Below are 14,558 nucleotides of genomic sequence, written 5' to 3'. Positions count from 1 at the left end.
GGAAGATTTCTTCACTTTGACATGGAAGCAGTTTTAACACTGGCCTTTGTCAAGTCACCATGTACCAAAGTACATGCCAAATATTTACAACTTGTATAAAAATTCTACATCCTCAGATTGGTCATCTCAAGATGAAAACAGATAGCTCACTAAATGTTAATGGTCAATATCTATTCCTCTAATATTAAGCAACAAAAAATTACCCTGGGGAATACAGAAATTCAAATAGAAGCAACGTAAACCTGTCATAAATCATAAACAACAAACTATTTGTGGGACAGCATGGATGACAAATGGTCTACTGTCTAAATTTTAGAATGAGGCAGACAAAAGTTGGAAAGCCATTTAATTTTCCCCTCCTTCTCCTGCTTTCACTTCATCTTATAACCACAATGTCAACGTTTCGCTCAGTAACTACGTTATTAGCGTGCGGTCTTTGAATCACTCTTCACTGAATGTATCAAGTTCAGCAATGACTTCATCAAAAGCTGTCTTTGCAAGAAAGCTAGCTTTCTCTCGGGAGTTCAGAATTTCATAATAAAACACCGAGAAGTTAAGGGCCAGACCCAAACTGATAGGTTTATCAGTTGTGAAGCTTGGACTCTGGGTCTGGGCGCTGTCTCTCAGCTCTTCAGCTCAAAGCTAGTGCTCTACCACTTGAGCCACAGTACCACTTCCGGTTTTCTGAGAGGTTTATCAGATATAAGGGTCTCAAATGTTTCTTTCTTGCTATTGTTTCTAACATATTTATAAGATTTCTTTATTGCTTTGTATGTCCCTCCCTGATGGTATAACCCCTGTTTTCACTGTATTTGATGTTGTATAATTTGTGGAGGGGAAGGGAAAAAACAGATTGTTTAAATAGGGATACAGGTGGACCCATTGCAACAATAAGAAGTACAAGACATTATGTCGAAAAACAAATTGTACAATTTTGGCACATGGGGGTGGAGAGTGTGATGAGATGTGAGGGGGAGATAGGAAGGGATGGGATGGGGAAACAAAGGAGGAGGCAACAATGCTTGATAGGAAATGTACTCATTACCTTGCTCATGTAATTGTAACCCCTCTGAACACTATTTTCACAAGAAAAAAAAAGTCTCTCAGACATTCCTGCTCGGGCTGGGCTGGCTTTGAATGGTGATGCTCAGATCTCAGCTTCCTGAGTAGCTAGGATTACAGGTGTGAACCACCAGCTCCCAGCTTGCAATTCCTTTTGGCTGATCTCAAAAGCTTCTTGGTATGCTGGTTATGAACGATTCACAATCCCTTTCTTGTCATCAGCAGCAGCAATCTCAGCAAAGTATTGGTAGTAGTCTCTCTTCATTTTCAAATACAAGATTTTGCTCTCTGCTTGTGAAGCACTAGGGATGCAGAACTTTTCCAAAAGTGACAGTGAATCATTGTAGCTATCTCTTAGCTCATTCTTGATTCTCTCTATGTTCTTCATCATCTGCTGTTTTTCTCAGCACCTTCCATTTATTTGCTCAATACTTGAAATGATACGCTAAGATGACCTATGGTTGTCTATAACATTTCTGTAAGCAACTGAGAGAAGATTCCTTTAATCATTAGACAATTCAGCTCTTTGCTCAGTGACAGACTTTATGTCACCATATTGCTCATCCTGCTAGGTCAGTTTGGTCTTCTGTACCAGCTCATTTGTACCCATGACTGGATTTTGTGTCCTGAGTAGGTGGTGGAAGACAGACAGGGATTCAGTGGCTTCTGGGTGGTGGCAGGAGTGGCATCAAGGCTGAGACTCTGCCCTGGATCTTGAAGTTCACAGGCTCCAGTGATGGGGTTTCCTCCAATCCAATTTTATTTTTTTTTAATTCACACTGAAATTTTCAATCAATGAAAGCACATTTTGATTGATGCTCTCTTTTTCCATTTTAAAATGATTTTATATCCTGTCATTATAGTAACTTCTGGTTGTGGGATTTATTTTTGAAACAATACAATGTCAATGTGTATGATGGCAGGTGCTCAATGTGAACATTCTATGACCTCTTACGACAATGATGAGATGAAGAATGAAGTTTTGCCTTCAACTCCAACTGTCATTCAGCGCCAAGAGGTTCACATTTGTGAACAGTTGGGATATGCTCAGGTTCCTTCTAAAATTCTGAGAAATGGGAAATCTTTACTATTGCTATAGAGGTATGTTTAGAGTTTCTGAATGCTGCTTTTACAAGAGACTGCTCAATGTTACTTAATCTATATTCCTCATCTTTTTTCTTTTTTTGGTCAGTCGTGGGAATTGATCTCTGGGCTTGGGCTCTATCCCTGTGCTCCTCAGCTGAAGGGGAGCCCTCTACTGCTTGAGCCACAGCACCACTTCCAGTTTTTGAGTGGTTTTATTGGAGATAAGAGTCTCATGGACTTTCCTGCCTGGGCTGGCTTTCAACCATGATCCTCAGATCTCAGCCTTCTGAGAAGCTAGGATTACAGGTGTGAGCTACCGGTGCCAAGATATTCCTCATCTTTTTAAAAAATTCTCTAATAGGGGCTGGCTGGGAAGGTGGCTCAGTGGTAGAGTGCTTGCCTTATATGCATTAGGCCCTGGGTTTGATTCCCCAGCACCACATAAGCAGAAAAAGCCAGAAGTGGTGCAGTGGCTGAAATGGTAGAACGCAAACCTTGAGCTGAACAGCTGAGGGACAGTGCCCAGGCCCAGGAAAGACAAAAAAAGGAAGAAAGAAATAAAACCAAGCAATATCCTTACTTATTTTTAAATATGCATCAAAATACTACATTTTGACTTAAGGTTCTGCAATGAAAACATTTTTAAAAATATTTTTCTAATTTAAAATATTGTAGTTCTTTGAATGTAAACATCTTTTTGTAAACATCTTAAAAGAGAAAATGTAACAGGGGGCACCCCTTCACTGCCTTTATCAGAAGGACTTGTGATACAAAATAGAACAATATCAAAATTTGATATGTTGCATAAGGAGTAGAGCTCCAAGCTTGAGCATAAAAACGAAAGACTAATGTACCATGAGTTTAAAGCTCTCTACGAGCACAAACAAAAAAGATATACATATAGTAATAGAATATCATGAAACAAATTGTGCATCATCTTATTTGTTTTGATGTCCAAATAGAGAACATTAGACATGGAAATCCAGAAATTTTAGATGGGTTTTCAGAGTAGTGTGTGTGTATGTGTGTGTGTGTGTGTGTGAGAGAGAGAGAGAGAGAGAGAGAGAGAGAGAGAGAGAGAGAGAGAGAGAGAGAGAGAGAGAGAGAGAGAGAGAGAGAGAGAGAGAGAGAGAGAGAGAGAGAGAGGATAACTGTCCCTGAAAGAGAGAAGATAACTTTGTCCCTATGACTAGGGTGATCCTGGGGAATTGGTCACAAGGAGTAGTGTCATCAGGTCAGTATAGTGCATAGTGGATGATGAGGGGAAAATAGCTTGGATGGTTCTCAGTGAGTTAAGGACTGTGGGAGTGACTGGGTATCTATCCTGAAGCAGCTGGTGAGGGTAAGACTGACTGGGCCCCTGATTTTTGAGGAGGACCTGAAAAGGCAGATAACTTTTCTCAGCTGAACTTGACCCCTGGCGTGTTTGACTCACATCAATAATCAGGAGAAAGTTTTCATTCTCTTCATTTTCATTCACTTCAGTATGACAAAAGACTAACCGGGGCCAATCAGTCAAGGAAAAATGAATTCTTGGCACAGATATCAATTGGTAATTGGTTCAGGATGTTCTGAAATGTGAACCATCTTGGGAGCCACGTAGAACAATGGTCACAGGTGGGGTCACCTACTGATCAGAAAGGCTCCCTAGAGGTCTTTGACAGCAAGATGGTGAGTGGATTGTACAAGTGTGCTCTTCCTCATGTCCTTCAGAAAAAGTCCATTTAGAAGAAGGTGACCTATTTTTCGTCAGGAGTGGAAATGTAGACTTGGTAGGCATTCATGATTTGAATCTTTTCCTGGCTTAGACTATCTACTAGAGCATCAGTATTTCCAGGATAAGTTTGTTGATGAAGGTTTGAAGAAATGGAAAGAGACTTGCTCTGGCTTTGGATTCCATGACATCATGCAGAGGAATGAAGGGTTCCAGGAGATAGCTCTCCAGCACTCAACTAGATTCTTTTCTCATTACCATCACTCAGGAGTGTTTGGATTCTGAGGAAGTACTTAAAAAAATCTACCCTTCCCTCAAGGCTGGGTTGAGATCACAGGAAACAGTAGATATTATCTTTGAGCTGCAAGTTATTTAACCACATAAAGCAAGTAGAGTTAAGGCTCACTTGACTTTCCCATGGTTAGACAATTGGAATAACATAGGCAGGAGTAACATGTCCACAACAACCAACATGGAACTGTGGAATAGAATAATCTATTCATTGTATAGATGTCATGTTCTATTTGAATCCAGGGCTCAGCTATGCCTTAATGACTAAGGAATTTCCATATTTGTTACATTCATATGGCTTCTGTCTTCTGGGTATTTTCTGAGACAAACTGACCTATGTCTTCTTGAAAAACTTTTCCACATTTGTTGTATTCATAATATGTCTCTCATGTGGGTATTCAATGAAGAACCCTAAGCTGTGCTTTCTGAGTGAAAAACTGCACATTTGCTACATGCATGAGGCTTCTATCCAGTGTGGGTTCTCTGATATAAATTGAGTTTTTTCCAGGTGAAAGATCTTCCACATTTGTTATATTCCTAAGATTTCTCATGTATATGAATTCACTTATGCCTGCTGAGTTGGGAAATTCTGGTTAAATGACTTTCAACATTTCCTACATCTATAAGGTTTCTCAACTGTGTGAATTCTGTCATGTGTGACCTCCACTTAAAAATCTTTCCATAGTTGTTGCATTCATAAGGTTTCAATCCTGTGTGTGTGTTCTCTGATGCAAAGTGACATGTGACTTCCGGTTGAAAGACTTTCCACATTTATTGCATTCATAAGGTTTCTCACCTGTGTAATTTCTCTTATGCCTGTTTGTGGGGAAATCTGTGGGGAACACAAGTAGCAAAGATGGTCCTGGGAGGAAGTTGATTGGGCAGAGCCGGATTTGTTCAGGTTCAGTGTGTAAACCACTCATGGAAGCTTAGGTGCATGTTAAGGTGTGGCATTTCAGTGATTGGTTGATCCCATTTCCTCTGCTCCCACGCAGTCTTTTGCTTTAAAAAGGAGATGGTCCTTGTTAATAAATGAGTTCCTGCTTGACTTGACTCCCTGCTGCATCTGATTGTCTCCTGAGCTAAGGGAGGCTGGGGAACAGGCGAGCGGCCGCACTTACCTCTCCTCGGACCCCGTCCGTCCAAAGATGGACGAAGACCCAACACCTGTTGAGGTTTGATTTCTGGGTAAAGGATTTTTCACATATCTTACAATCATAAGGATTCTCTGCTGTGTGTATTCTCTGATAGACACGAAGTTCTGTCTTCTGGATGAAAGACTTTGCACATTCATTACATTTATATGGTTCCTCACCTGTGTGAATTCTTTTGTTTGTTGAGGTTTGACTTTCAGGTAAAGGACTTTTCACACATCTTACGTTCATAAGGTTTCTCTACTGAGTGTGTTCTCTGATGAATAGTAAGTTCTGCCTTCCAGTTGCAAGACTTTCCACATTTGTTACATTCATAAGGTTTCTCTCCTGCGTGTGTTCTTTGATGAGCATGAAGGTATGCCTTACAGGTGAACGACTATCCACATTTTATATACGCATAAGGTTTCTCTCCTGTGTGTATTCTGTGGTGAACATGAAGGTGTGTCTTACAGGTGAAAGACTTTCCATATTTGTCACATTTATAAGGTTTCTCTCCTGTGTGTCTACTCTGATGCAAAGTGAGGTCTGACTTCTCTCTGAAGGAGTTTCCACATTTGTCAAATTCATAAGGTTTCTCTCCTGTATGGATTCTCCAATGGACAGTAAAGTTTCCCTTGTGGCTGAAAGATTTTCCACATTTGTTACATTCATAAGGTTCCTCTCCTGTGTGTGTTCTCTGATGAAAAATGAGGTATGACTGCCTGAAGGTCTTTCCACATTTCTTGCATACAGAAGTTTTCTCTTCTGTGTGAGTTCTCCAATGTCTGCGGAGAGATGACTTCTGGGTGTGAAATTTCCTACTTTCCTCATATGCATAGGGTAGCTCTACTGTGGGTGTTTCAGGCTGGAAAGTCAAGTCTGACTTCTGAAAGATAAATTTTGCAAATTGGATACTCATCAGACTACTCCTCTGGAGATTTGCTCTGAAGTTTTGTAAGGTGTATTGCTTTAGTGAAAGACTAATGGATTAATGTCCACTACATGGACAAGGATAATGTCCTGAGTATATTTTCTGATGTGTAGTGACTATACGGCTAAAGTAGAATGTTTTCCTACAGACCATACATTCAGGTGCTCTCCTTACTCTCTGAAGTATTTCTTATACAAGGAGAGCTGACTTATAGTCTTTTCTATATTTACTAAGGTTATGGAAGGTCTCTCTCACACAAACCCAATTACATGTAAAGAATATGATCTCTAGCCGGGCGCTGGTGGCTCATGCCTGTAATCCTAGGTACTCAGGAGGCTGAGATCTGAGAATTTCGGTTCAAAGCCAGCCCGGGCAGGATGGTTTGTGAGACTCTTATCTCCAATAAACCGCTGTGACTCAAGCGGTAGAGTGCTGGCCTTGAGCTGAATAGCACAAGGACAGCGCCCAAGCCCAGAGTTCAAGCCCCACGACAAAAAAAAAAAAAAAAAAAAAAAAAGAATATGGTCTCTAACCCAGGCACTGGTGGCTCATGCTGTAATCCTGGTTACTCAAGAGGCTGAGATCTAAGAACTGTGGTTCAAAGCCAGTCAGGGCAGGAAAGTCTGTGAGACTCTTATCTCCAGTACCAGAAAACAGGAATTGGTGCTGTGGCTCAGGTGGTAGAGCACTGCATTGAGCTGAAGATCTGAGGTACAGTGCACAGACCCTGAGTTCAAGCCCAACAACTGACAAAACAGCTTTTTAAATAAGAAAAATTTTAAAAAAAGAATATGGTCTCTAAGTTTAATACTTCCCTTCTCCATATTCAAAATTCTGCAGCTCATTTGGAGTTCTCATACTTTTGACTAAAATGTTCTGAATATCTGCAGGATTCTTCAATTACAGGAGACCCACCAGGCCTACATGCAGCATGAATCTCATCAGGCTCACTATAAAGAAGCACGTTCTGAAATCCTCAGTCCTTATCCCTAAGGAGTTCATATTATTTCTAATCAACTCTGGCTTCTGTTTTGAGCTCAAATTAAGGGTCATTACTAATCTCACCCTTTCTTCAACTGTGTTAATTTTCATAACTGTTGCTTCACACAGACATTCATCTGGACTTTCTGGCACATCTTAATCACATCCTCAATTCCTGGGATATCGAAGATGAGTCATAGAAAAAAATAAAAATAAGAAAAATCCAAAGTTCACTTAATATAGACATTTATTTCATTGTAACTGTTAGAGATTTTAAAATATCAAAGTCAGAAATGATTTATAGAAAATATATGCTTTTTTCTCAAATGTATTGAAGTAATAGTGTTTACTTCCAGTGGAAAATAATGTTTTTGTGTTTAAGTTTTTTCTTCTTTTATATCAGAGGAAATATTTACTCAAATCACTCAAGTATGTGCTGCTAGAATTTTAAGCCAAGAACTAGCCATCTGGCTTTAGTAATTACGATGTAGTTTTTCTCAAATATACTTTTGTTTGATCATAAGGGGATAGCTGCTGTGTTTTTCATTTTTCTTGAAAAAATTTATGTACTGTGCTGCTTTTTTCTTAACTAGTAGGTTAGGAAAAGGAATATTTTCTAGATTGAGAGACCAAAAGAATGTTTTATACACCCCTTGGCCTTTCACTTAAACAGGAATTGTTCTCAGAAGTAAGGATTCATACCTAAATCTCTTCAGTTGTTACTTCTTAGTAAGAATTACTTTTAGGTCCCTTTGAGAATTTTAAAAACCATTTCTCTCCATCTTTAACAAAGTTTCATCAAAATTCCTTTTCTAACACTCCTGCCTTTTAGAATCATGGAAGACCAAATATCCTCCAGGTAAAGATCACTCAATTATCCTCTCTATACTAAAATCTTTGGTTCTGAATCCCAGCCTCTGCCAACCATGACTGATAAGAAATTTGCCTTCTCCGGGGCTGGGAAGGTGGCTCAGTGGTAGAGTGCTTGCCTTGCATGCATGAGGCCCTGGGTTCAATTCCTCAGCACCACATAAGCAGAAAAAAAGCCGGAAAGGGGCACTGTGGCTCAAATGGTAGAGCACTAGCCTTGTGCTGAAGAGCTGAGGGTCAGTGCCCAGGCCCACGACCAGACCCAAAAAAAAGAAAAAAGAAAAAAGAAATTTGCCTTCTCAAAGGATAGCAGCGCAGAAGTACTCCTTATTTCCACTTTCGCGGATTGTGCTAGTTTCAAAGAAAATGATATCTCATTTCTTCCATTACTTTTTGTTGGTTTGTTTCAGAATGATTTCCACACAAAGAAAGAGAATTGCTAGCTATAACTCAACTGCCACACAGAATTCAGGGTATCTTGATTCACAATGGGGATAAAGGATCTCATAGTTCTTTGACTAGAAACATTATTGCTCAATTCAGCACAAGATGAACTTACCAAGTGGGTGCTGGATCCAATGTCAATATGCAAGGTGCATTAACTTACCTGTGAAATTCTTGTCTGAGGCTTCTCCTATCCATGGATTTGCACCTTGCTCCAGCTTGACAATCAAGTTACGTTTAGGAACACAGTGCTCTGTTAATAAGAATCAGTGCAGAACTATTGTTTATGCTTAGTTATCATTCCTCTAACATCTCAGACATCCTGTTCACAATGTTGCTCTTAAATGTTGTTTCTAATTTCTCACTGGCTTCATGATTGACTTTCCCCCAGCTTTGGATTTATTTTACCGGTTTTGTTGCTTAATCTCGGCCCTTATGCTCTATGATAGCATTGTACCAGTTTAAGTCCCCTCTACACTTTTAATTTTTGAGTGGTTAATTGGAGATAAGAGTCTCATGGGGACTATTCAGCCATTGCTGGCTTCACATTGAAATTCCCCAGATTCAGCCTTCTGCATATCTACGATTATAGGCTTGAGCCATTGCACCCAGAGACAGGTTTGGATTATAAATATCCATTTTCAACTAGTGATTTCCAGTTCATATTTCCAATAGTCATACCTCTTCTATTGTATACCACCTAAAATAATCACTTCAAGTTTGGGAAGACAGTCTCCTGTTAGTGGAGCATAGTTTAGATATTTTGTCAAATTTCTGATTTGCTTCTTGAAGAATGAGAATAAAATTGCCTCAGGAGTTACATGATAAAGTTGAAGTTTTCCTTTGGAAGAAATGATACTACTACACACTGGAAGCTTACATCTTAATAATATTGAAAATCTGACAAATATTTAGATGTCTACTGAAAACAAATCACTTGAATTTGTAAATTAGTATGACTTTTGCTCACCCGAAAGCACCAGGTTGTTGTAGGTCTCCAGCATTACATCTCTATACAAGGTCCTCTGAGCAGTGTCCAGGTCCATCCACTCCTCCCAGCTAAAGTCCACAGACAAATCATCAAATGACACCGGCTTCTGTGAGGGTATATTTCCATCAAATAATTAGCCCTCAGTCATGGGAACAGTAGTTCTGGAATTTCACCCTTTTAACATGTATTTTGTGTCATCTATAAATTGGGAGAATTAAAATCAAATATTTTGCCTCTATGTTAAAACTAATTAAAATTCAAAGATTCCCTAATAAATCAGAACACATTTTTGGTGGTAGTGAGAGAAAGAAGATAACAATTCTAAGGACTTAATAACATGACATGATAACATTAAGTATAAGTAGGTACATGAAAGATATTTTGATAAAATTTACTACATATGAGGGTAACAATGTAGTAAACAAATTACTTTTTCCTGCATTTTCATATTCTGCCCCAGTGAAGAGCCTATCTAGATCTTCTATTAAAAATATTGTTGTAAGCAATCAAAACACATTAAGGACATCACACGGACTACATACCACATTAGTAGATCTACAAAAGGAACAGTGTTCAGGTTAATGGTAAATGGAGTAATAGTACTCATGAAAGTAGCTAATGATTGATAAGCCATCCAAGATTTGACTTAGTTCCCACAATAACAATATCCTATATTAATCATTTTGTTATTAAATTTCTAAAGAATGTAGTGAGGTCATAGATATCCTGATAGTTCCTTCCTAAGTAAAAAAGAACTGCTAGCATGAATTCTTGTGAACATTGCCTACCTCCTACAATACAGACTATAAGTTAGAGAGTAATAAAATATTTATTGAAAGGATTATTAGATATAAAATACAATACGTAATTGGAATCATGAAATATTTGAGTTTAGGTTGAATATTAATTCTGCATAAACCAGTAACAATAATCTTGTTTCATTGTAGTATCCAATTAGCTATTAATGTTAAATATTCAGGTAAGAATAAACAAAACAATTGCTTCTGGCTCGATTGGTATCCTATCCTAGCTACATAAGAGGCTGAGGTCTAGAAGCTAGCCTGAGTAGACAACTCAATTTAAGCACCTAATAAGCAGATTAGACTCATGGCTAAAGTGATAGGGCCAACATTGAATGAGGAAGCTAACTGACTATGAGGGCTATGAGTTCAAAATCCAGTACTAGCCCAAGAAAGGTATGGTGGTGGCTGAGTTAGTTATAACAAATGAGTTTCCAAGTTAGACACCAACTGTGTCAACACAGCAATCCTCATCTCAGAGCTAAAGAGAAAAGGAAAAGAGTGGAAGAGGGAAAGAAGGGGAGCAAAAGGGCAGGGAAGAAGGGACAAGAGAGGTATAGAGGGGAGGGAAAGAGAGGGAAAGGGCAAGGAGGAAAATTATAGAGAAAAGCTTTATGACATTAGATTTGACAGTCACTCCTTGGATAGAATACCAAAAGTACCTTATATGAAACTAAACATTATTTAAATTCATACACTTAAAACTTTTGCTTCAAAAGATACTATGAACCAAGAAGAAAAAGCATGGTATAAACGAAAATGTTCTCAAATATTTCTAAATATGTTAATTATGGGAATGCATTTGAAAATATGAAACCAAATCCAAAACTACTGCACAGAAAATCTGATTTTAAAATGAGAAAAAACCCGAAGCGACTTTTTTTTTTTTTTTTTTTTTTTTTTTTTTTGTCGGTCATGGGGCTTGAACTCTGGGCCTGGGCGTTGTCCCTCAGCTCTTCAGCTCAAGGCGAGCGCTCTACCACTTGAGCTACAGCGCCACTTCCAGTTTTCTGGTGGTTTATTGGAGATAGGAGTCTCAGGGTCTTTCTTGCCCGGGCTGGCTTTGAACCACGATCCTCAGATCTCAGCCTCCTGAGTAGCTAGGATTACAGGCGTGAGCCACCAGCGCCCGGCCCGAAGTGACTTTTAACAGAATAATATATACAAATAGTTGATTAAAATAGATGTTCAATGTCAATAGTGATGAGTAAAGTTTATATCAAAATTAAAATGAAATAACTAAAAATCTCTCCATGTGTATATGTCTTTGGGTTATTCTAATTTTCTTTGGCTCTGGAATCCAATAGAACTATCTAGGCAACACTTTCCCTATATAATGGATAATAAAAATCTGTATTCTAAGAGCCACATCAGCAAATTAAATTGATCAGTAAGAAAAACTAGTTCCCAGGTAGATCAGTTGAAGAAAAGAAAAAGAGACAGATGGACGGAAGAGGGCCTGAGAGAAAGAGAAAAAAGTGATAGAAAAATAGATACAAAAAGAGAAAACAAGAGAAATAACCTAAGCTAGTGAGTAGAAAATCGAGACTAAAGAGAATAAATAATTCTGGAATCCTTAGCCAGAGTAATAATGTAAGAAAAGGACATTAAAGATAGTCACAAAGGGATGGAAGAAATTAAACTATCCCTATTTGCAGATGACATAATCTTATACCTAAATGACCCTCAAAATTCCACTCCCAAACTCACAGAACTTATAAATCACTTGGGCAATGTAGCAGGATACAAAACAGAACACAAAAATCAGTTGCCTTTCAGTATATCAACAACATACAAGAAGAAAGGGAAATCAGGAAAACAACCTCTTTCAAAATAACCTCCAAATATCTAGGAATTAACCTAACCAAAGATGTAAAGGACCTATTTAGTGAAAACTATAAAAGCCTAAAGAAAGAAATGAAAGAGGACACCAGGAAATACAAAGACCTTCCATGTTCTTGGACAGGCAGAATCAATATTGTGAAAATGGCTATACTGCCAAAAATGACATTCAAATTCAATGCAGTTCCCATAAAAATCCCAATGACATTCTTTATGGAAATAGAGAAAACAATGCAAAAATTCACCGGGAACTGCAAAAGACCTAGAATACCCAAAGCAATCCTAGGCTAAAGGAGCAAAGCAGGAGGTATTACAATACCAGATTTCAAGCTCTTCTATAGAGTCATAATAATATTGGAACAAAAATAGCCCTGAAAACCAATGGAATAGACTAGAAGACCTAGAAATAAAACCACATACTTACCATCAGCTGCTGTTTGACAAAGGAGCTAAAGACGTACACTAGAAAAAACATAGCCTCTTCAACTATTGATGCCACATGTAGAAAACTTTAGTGGACCCCAGCCTAACACCATGCACTAACATCAAAATTGATTAAAGATCTTAACATCAAACCCCAAACTCTGAAACTACTGCAGGACAGAGTAGGAGAGACACTAGAACTTAAAGGCAAATGCAGTACCTTCTTGAACAGAGTCCCAGGGTACCAACAAATTGGAGAGAGACTTGACAACTGGGACTACCTTAAAATAAAATGTTTCTATACAGCTACAAACATAGCTACCAAACTAGAAAGACAGCCAAACAATTGGGAAAAGATATTTGCCAGCAATATATCAGACAAAGGCCTAATATCCACTATATAAAGGAAACTATCAGGAACTCAAGAAACTAATCTCTCCCAAATCTAACAAACCCATCATTAAATGGGTATGGGATCTAAAGGGAAACTTCTCAGAAGAAGAGATAAAAATGGCAAAGAAACACATGAGGAAATGTTCATCATCCCAGGGCATAAAGGAAATGCAAATAAAAACAACCCTAAGGTACCACCTTACTATAGTCAGAATGGCTTATATCCTAAATCCAAAAAACAACAAATGATGGTAGGGATGTGGAGAAAGAGGAACTCCAATGCATAAGTGGTGGGAATGTAAACGAATACAACCACTCTGGAAAGCAGTCTGGAGTTTCCTCAGAAAACTAAACATATACCTTACTTATGACTCAGCCATATCACTCCTAGGTATCTACCCTGAGCAACAGCAACCAGGATACAAGGACACATGCACCTCCATGTTCATTGATGCACTTTTCACAATAGCCAGATATGGAAACAACACAGATGTCCCAGTACAGATGAATGGATCCAAAATTGTGGTTCCTATATACAATGGAATATTTTATGTAGCCATTAGAAAGGACAAAAATAATGACATTTGTAGTGAAATAGAACTAGAACAAATCATGTGAGGAAAATAAGCCAAAATCAGAGAGAAAATTGACATATGGTCTCCCTGACATACAAGTGTACATATGAGGGAAGCTAGGAGGAGGGCACAGAATCAGAAAGAAACAAGTGATAAAATACAGCAGAGAGGTCTATCAGCTGCACTGGACATTCATGAAAGTGAGCTCGCAACTCAAGGGCAGTGAGGGAATGAGAGAGAAAGAGGGAACAGCTTACACTAAGCACAAAGAAAGAAATGTGCATATCACCTTACGTGGAAGAAATAGTTGTATTGTCAAACTTTGTAGAGTTCACAAGCTTTATAGACCATGATAATGACAATTAGCCTTGTAAAGTTTAAAATGTGTTTGTGACTTTGGCTAAGTATAACTATCCCACAATATTGTGGAAATTTATGTAATCACTTAATCTCAATAAATAAATTTTAAAACATTGGAAACAATCAAGCACATCTGCACTCAAGTAAGACAGGTGAGATTTTATAAACTACAAAATCAATAAGCAATTTTTAATTAATTTATGAACATGTTTCTCAAGCTGAACCTGTTTTTTCTGTTTTTAAATCTTGGACAGGCTTAGGTTCATAAAATGGAATGTACAGCAAAGTAAGGAATATAAAGCAACTCACCAGAGATCCTTTCATTCTTTCTTGCTTTGACAATGAACAGATGATTCTGGAAGCATGGCTGGAAGATAAGCCAAATGACATAGTCAGGAAAAAACCTCTGTGATTTTGCCTCAGATTTTCCTGCTCAAAACATTATACATAAGCTGGAAAAGCATAAAGCCTTCTTATAGGGGAAGACTTTAAAGTCTGAAGTAAAGCATTGAACAGTCCATTAAAGACAAATCCACGGTCCATTAGTTGGTATAGTATAAAAGCAATTCATGTCTATATTTAATATGCATGTAGAATTCATAAAAAAACATAAAAAACTAATGTTCCCACAAAAAATAATTGCATAATTGAAACCAAAAAAT

The 14,558-nt window shown here is 38.1% G+C and overlaps 1 pseudogene; it reads right to left on the bottom strand.

The window, feature by feature from the left end:
* Positions 1-345: 345 nt before the first annotated feature.
* On the bottom strand, positions 346-1,672 carry LOC138819946 (14-3-3 protein zeta/delta-like; annotated as a pseudogene).
* Positions 1,673-14,558: the final 12,886 nt, after the last annotated feature.

The sequence above is a fragment of the Dipodomys merriami genome, unplaced genomic scaffold, assembly GCF_024711535.1.
Source record: "Dipodomys merriami isolate MVZ:Mamm:240054 unplaced genomic scaffold, mDipMer1.0.p SCAF_830, whole genome shotgun sequence".
NCBI classification, from domain to species: domain Eukaryota; kingdom Metazoa; phylum Chordata; class Mammalia; order Rodentia; family Heteromyidae; genus Dipodomys; species Dipodomys merriami.
Note: the sequence above shows the minus strand (reverse complement) of the source record. Positions and strands in the feature narration are given on the sequence as shown.